The sequence below is a fragment of the Gastrolobium bilobum genome, unplaced genomic scaffold (assembly GCF_033153095.1).
Source record: "Gastrolobium bilobum isolate Gb01-03AN ecotype WA unplaced genomic scaffold, APGP_CSIRO_Gbil_v1 utg380130, whole genome shotgun sequence".
Taxonomy (NCBI): domain Eukaryota; kingdom Viridiplantae; phylum Streptophyta; class Magnoliopsida; order Fabales; family Fabaceae; genus Gastrolobium; species Gastrolobium bilobum.
This window is the reverse complement of record NW_026895240.1, coordinates 1-6,733: the sequence shown is the minus strand read 5'-3', so window position 1 is coordinate 6,733 and position 6,733 is coordinate 1. Positions and strand designations below refer to the sequence as shown.

Sequence of the window (6,733 nt, the reverse complement as noted above, 5' to 3'; positions counted from 1 at the left end):
ACAATTGTATTTGGGAAAAAAGGGAAGGGAGGCACATTAATGAGAATTTCTTGTGTAAGTTTACCAGTCCTCACTTCTGACGGTCTAGGTTTTAATTGCGTCAACCCAACTTACCATTTCCACTGGCTAAGATTTTTTTTTATCCAACACGAATAAATATTTGATATTAAAATGAGATAGATATTCTTATTATTAATTTTTTTCTACTATCACTCCACCTATGATGCACGGACACGGGACACGACACGACACGCCGACACGTTAATTCTACAAAATGTTTTTGACACGTTGAGACACGTTTTGTTATTAAATAATTTTTTTAATATATATATAATATAATTTATATTTAATACATATAAGAATCTATAATAAGTCATATAACCAATCAAATATTTAAATTTCATAACATAAATATAAATATAAATAATTTTTCTTACTTTGTTAATTTTTCATGTCAAATTTCTTAACAGAAAAAAATTAATTTATAAATTATTTTTTTTATATTTAGTTAACAAAATAAAATTAAGATTAAAAAAAAATGTGTCCGAGTGTGTCCGAACGTTGACCGCGTGTTGAAAAAAGTTGACTGCATGTCGAAAAACGTGTCGAAACGTGTCGGAGAGTTGACCGCGTGTCCCCAAATGTTGATCGCGTGTGGGATGCGTGTCGGAGCGTGCCCGTGTCGGACACGTGTCCGACACGCAAATTTTTCAGAAACTTGCGTGTCCGTGCTTGTTAGCACTCCACTACCACCGTAATCACCTTTCAAATAGAGGAAAAGTTGAGTGAAGAGAGAAAAAAGTAAATAACTTTTGAATCCAATGGTGATTAGAGTGGTTGTGGAGCAATAGTAGTAAAAATTGGTAGTAAGAATATCCTATCTCTATTAAAATAAATATCTGGATCTATATTTTATGAATAAATAAGTTACACAAAATTTAAAATAATTAAAATAAAATTAAAAAAAATATAATTTGAATTTTGAAAACAAATTATATTAACATAAAAGCCTTATCATATTATGTAAATGATATTAATTTAAATTAATACTAGTGAATTACCTGTGCCGATGCACGAGAAAAAAAATTGGTTTGTTTGGCATGGTGGGTCGGCCCTCCGGGCCGAACTCATTTTGTCAGTATTTCAAAGGTCCCAAACAGTCATTTTTTTAAATAACAAAACAGTCATTCATTGTTACATTAAAAATAGGAAAGAAAATAGAATAATAAAGGTCATATCTTTGAAGATAGATAAGGAAAAGAGACGCGAATAAATAGTAATTTTTTTATCTTTACCTGTACCATACAACGAAGTTATATCTTTGAAGAAAGAACCCAATATACTATAGCAGTCTTTGAAATACTTCCTTGTAAACTATATTAAGGGTACTATTCGTAACGCAGCCATTTTCATCAAGTATCAATATCTTCAATCCATGCTTACTCTTTACTCTAGACAGTGCCACATATAATTGCCCATGAGTGAAGACAGGCTTAGGGAGATAAATTGCAACATGTGAAAGTGATTGTCCTTGACTCTTGTTGATAGTCATGGAAAACGATACAATCAGGGGGAATTGTCTTCTTTGGAAATTTACAGGAAATGTATGACTCGATGGGCTCATCGTCATTCTAGGAATTAACACAGTTTCCCCTATATTGCTTCCTGTAAGTACAATTGCCTCAACAACATGATTCACTAATTTTTTAATAAGCAATCTCGTGCCATTGCATAAACCTCTCGACTGATCAATATTTCTTAATAGCATTACTGGAACTTTAACTTTCAAGATTAATTTATTATCAGGAATCCCTGAGCATGATAATGTATTTAAGATCTCAGGGGTGATTTCATCATCCTCAACAGAGGAAGTCCCACCTTGCTTAAGAATTTTATCCGAACTCAAAAAAGTCCTTTCTTCACCAGGAATCATAGACATTAGGTGCTCGTTTAGCATAGCAACATCGGACAATTCAGGAGTTAGAATAGCACGTTCTTTAAAGAAGGTCTGATCCAAAATATTATCCAAGAGATTCGGATAAACAAAATTAACCATATCCGACAGCGGATCTTCCGATTCTCTAATCAACAATTCATCTGGAATTATTATAATAGATTCTCCATCAACATCATCACCAAGATTACCATCCCCAACTTTAAGTAGCCACTCAGAAAATTCTTTTATTTCCTCTAAATTGTGAGCGCTACTTCCAGAATTAAGACGCATGTTCTTGGTCAAAGTTAATAAATGACAATGGGACCATAGATGAGAAGAATTGATGGTTGCATGAACTATATCTTGTCTGCTGCCATGAGGAATGACAGGTAATATTTGCCGAAAGTCACCTCCTAGAACAACGACTTTTCCACCAAATGGCATATCAACACAGCTTGTATCAGAAATTCTAAGAACATCTCTCAGTGTCCTATCCAGAGCCTCAAAGCAAAATCTATGTACCATTGGAGCTTCATCCCAAATGATTAACTTTGTTTTTTACAGCAACTCAGCTATAGTAGATTTCGGCCTTATATTACACGTTGAATCTTCATTGATTTGAATAGGAATACGAAATCTAGAATGCGCTGTTCGTCCTCCAGGAAGCAGAAGGGAAGCAATTCCGCTAGAAGCAACATTAAGTACGATTCCAGCTTTTGATCTAATAGATGCTGAAAGAGTATTCCAAATAAATGTTTTTCCTGTACCACCGAACCCGTATAGGAAAAATAACCCTCCATTACCTGCCGTAACTGCTGAAACAATTTTATCATAAACAGCTTTCTGCTCATCAGTGAGGGAATTAATTAGTCTTTTATGCTCCTCTTCCAAAGCAAATCTGTCATACATTAATTCATCCAACACTAATCGATTTTGCATATCAAGCAAAGTTTCACTATTGATGCGTGGCATTGACGGATAATCAGAGAGGCATTTCCCATTGCTCTACAGTACCTTATCAATTTCTTCAAGAGTTATGTTTTTTATAGACTCTTCTGTAAGAATTGCATCTGACAAAGCATAAAATTCAAAGGAAAAAAAATTAAAAAATTAACAAAGATAAAGTAATCAAAGAAAGAAAAGAGAGCGAAATAAGTACTAAAGCATCATTTGCTGAATGCGGGAAAAAAAAAACAAAATAAGCACTAAAGCAACATTTGCTGAATACGGGCAAAAAAAGCTAATAAGTACTAAGGCAGCATATGCTGATTTCGGTTAAACAAAAAAAAATTGTATGAAATATTATTATAACACGTACCTTGACGTCCTATTCTTTTCCTATGCCGATAAACAACGTCGTCGGATAAAAATTTCCAACACTCTTCCCAAACTTTTTCAGGTCTGTTCATTGAGTTGGCAAATAACAACAGAGCAAACAGACATCTAAGATAAGCAGCAGATCCCCAGGAACTTGCCTCCTTAATTGCATCAATGTACTCATTGTCATCATCCAGAAGTCCTAAAGAATAGCACGCATCCTTAAATGTAGGAAAAACCACGCCATTGATCGTTCTAAGATCTTCATAACTGGTGCAACCTCTTTGAAAATTAAGCAAGGTGCGAAGATATGAATCTTCTCCATTATTGGCAGAAAAACGATTTATCCTTCCAATGGAAAATCCTTTTTTTCTCGGATTCCATTCATGCGTTTTTTCTTTGAAAACAAATTCAGTCGGGTACTCTCCATAAGTTAGATGCCTACCTTCTGGATATTTTTTATTTGCATCCATCCAAGACTCAAAAATTGACAGTCTAGACTCCGCCCTTGTCTTTACATCATACAACGAATCATTATCACTGAAAATAATGTTCTTTTCATTAGGCAAGTGAAATGGCAATCTCTGAACAGGGGGATATCTCGAATGAATGTCAAATCCAAATATTCTCCAAGCTGCTTCACATGCGGAGACATACCTATCATAAATAAATAAATCGGTGAACATTTAAGTTAATAATTTCTCAAAAAAATTGTGCCAATTTTGTAGGAAAGCAAAACACAATGGAGATTATTTTTAGTACCTGCAGTCATAAAACATTTTTATTTCATCGTCCGAATGATTTATGGCAGCTGTCACTCTGTCATTCCCTTTGTGGATGTATTTAAAAAGATATTTAATGGCACTTCTCTGGCAAGTATATTCAACGTTGATATGAGCCTGGTACTTTAAAAGAAGGTGTGCATTATAGGGCACAACATAACGATTATCAAGTTCAACACCATTTTTGTTCACAACTCTCCCATCATTTCTTCTCTTATAATGAGGAAATCCATCATCGTCAATCAAAGTACGGGAGCAGAAGTTTTTTGGAAATTTTTTTGAACACCGTCCGTCCTTCATGCAAGGAGATTTGTAATTTTCAGGACCACATGGACCATGTATCATGTAACTCGTGACAGCCATAAACAGCGTAGGATTCGTTTCCTTGTCAGGTATCTCCGCTGAAATCAATTTATCAATATCAAGAGCACTTTCAGCTTTGCTTGAAGGGTTCAAGAATAGAAGAATATGAGCATGAGGTAGTCCGCGCTTTTGGAATTCGATTGTACAAACATCTGTTACATTCAAAGAATATAACATAAGTAATAATAAGAATACAACAACGTTATAGAAAGATTCAATGCATGACGTAAATTTTTTTGTATAAAATCCAGTTAACAAAAAGAGTATCAAGTTTATAATATACTTACATGCAATGACTCTGCCAAGAATATTTTCCTTTTTTAAATCATGTAGCAACTGGTCCAATTTGAACTTGAAGACTCTGCATAGAATATCAGGCCGATCTTCAGGGTTCAGCTGTCTGGCCCTAACAAATCGTGTAATTTCTGGCCACTTAGGATTGCAGGTAATTGTTATAAAAAGATGAGGATATCCAGCCCAACGGCAAATTGCGAAAGCATCTTTACAATTTTCAGCCATATATCTAGTCCGCCTGTGAATGAAGAAGGTATAATGATACGTTTTCCAGTGCTCAGTGCTGCATCTTCACCGCTATCTAATGAATGTTTTATATTTTTGTACAACTCAGCTCTCAGATGACTCTGGTTATATCGAATGAAATTAAGCCGTTCAAACTCAATCATAGTGTATGCATCAACCAGAAATTGTTGGAAAAGTTTCCTTGATCGATGTAGAATTTCTGATTCTCCAGATCGCATCTGAAGTCTAAACGAAAAAAATTCCTTCATGCTGATCATGGCTCTTGCATTTTTCCTACCACTGGATACAGTACGCTGGACATCATCACGATAACCGTCTTCACCGTATGGAAATAACAATGGATACTGCAAGCCAAGATATAATGGATGCTTCACATCGATGCGCTGCAATACTCTATCTTGTGTTTCAATAATGATATCCCTATCGCCCATAGCACTGTCTATATCTCCAACAATCAAAGCTGCCACTTCGGATGCTGTCGGAAGATTATAAACTCTTCCATCACTACCACGCCTTCGAATAAGCCTCAACTTTACACCATTAAAGTCATCTTCCTTATAACGGTCTCTAGCGTACCTGAAAGACTGAGCTATACTGTTGTGCTTATCGAACATCTCCTTCAATAATCGGATAATTTCAGGATCAAGCATATCTTCAGTACTGGTGGAACTGCAAATTTAATAAATAAAAAAATTGTCATTCATATTACTCAACATAAAAAGATACTCCACATATGAAACATGAGAATTGGGTCAAAAAAAAATATACCTTAGACAACCAAGTCTGTTGTCCACTTCATGCTCAGTGTCGTAAATATAAAGTTGAGCAAATTTTGGAGACTGACTATCAGCAGGCAGAAGACTGCCAATTAAATGATGAACTCTCCCCCCAACTCTAAAACAGTAAGGGCCAGAACCTTGATTTACTGATCCATCCACTTTTGCTCCAAAGGAGGTGAAGGAAAAAATCATATTGTACGCTCTAATATTTCGCAAAAAATGGCGGCTCGTCATATTGGAATTAGCATGCAATTGAAGCAATGTATCCGGAGCAGTTTTTAACAAAGGAAGTTGAACTTTTCCATTGACACAGCACAATCCAAATTGCGGCATACTTGGGTTACGATCCCTCTTAGTTCTTTCTGCATACCACATTTGTGCTCCACAATGCTCGCAAACAAAAGTAGGATCCCCTGCGTCCCAATAATCTAAACATATACAAATATTTTTAGATTGAAATAAGCTTGGTTGTCAGACAGGAAGTTTTTTATTTGTAATAGCAAATATATAATTTGAAATTATAATTAAGACCTCCATTGATATAAAACGTGTTTCGCACATTGAAATTGTTTATATAAATATCTATAATAGATAAAAAACAAAAAAAAAAACTACATTGGCACATTCGAATCATCTATATCCATAATTGTAACACAAAGGATAACGAATGGAAAATTAAAAAAAGAGAGGCCAACAGGAACAAAGAGTTGTGATTCAATATTTGAAAATTGAAAATTGAAAATTAATATAAAGACCTTGATGGATAGAGGTAATAGTTGGCACACTGGAGTCATTGACATCAGTATCTGTAACACAAAGCAAAAATGTAACAAAAATAACAAAAGACATTTTTAATATAAAAATATTTTTAACTGCGTATTAAATCGGATTTGTGCTCACCATATTGAGTATAAGTTGCAGACAAATGTTCTCCAAGATGATCTGTAAAAAATAAAAAAAATGGCACATTGGAATCATCCATATCCATATATATAACACAAAGGAAAACGTAATAA

At 34.6% G+C, this 6,733-nt stretch overlaps 1 pseudogene; it reads right to left on the bottom strand.

The window, feature by feature from the left end:
* Positions 1-1,342: 1,342 nt before the first annotated feature.
* LOC133301598 (uncharacterized) lies at positions 1,343-6,659 on the bottom strand (annotated as a pseudogene).
* Between the last annotated feature and the right edge of the window lie 74 nt (positions 6,660-6,733).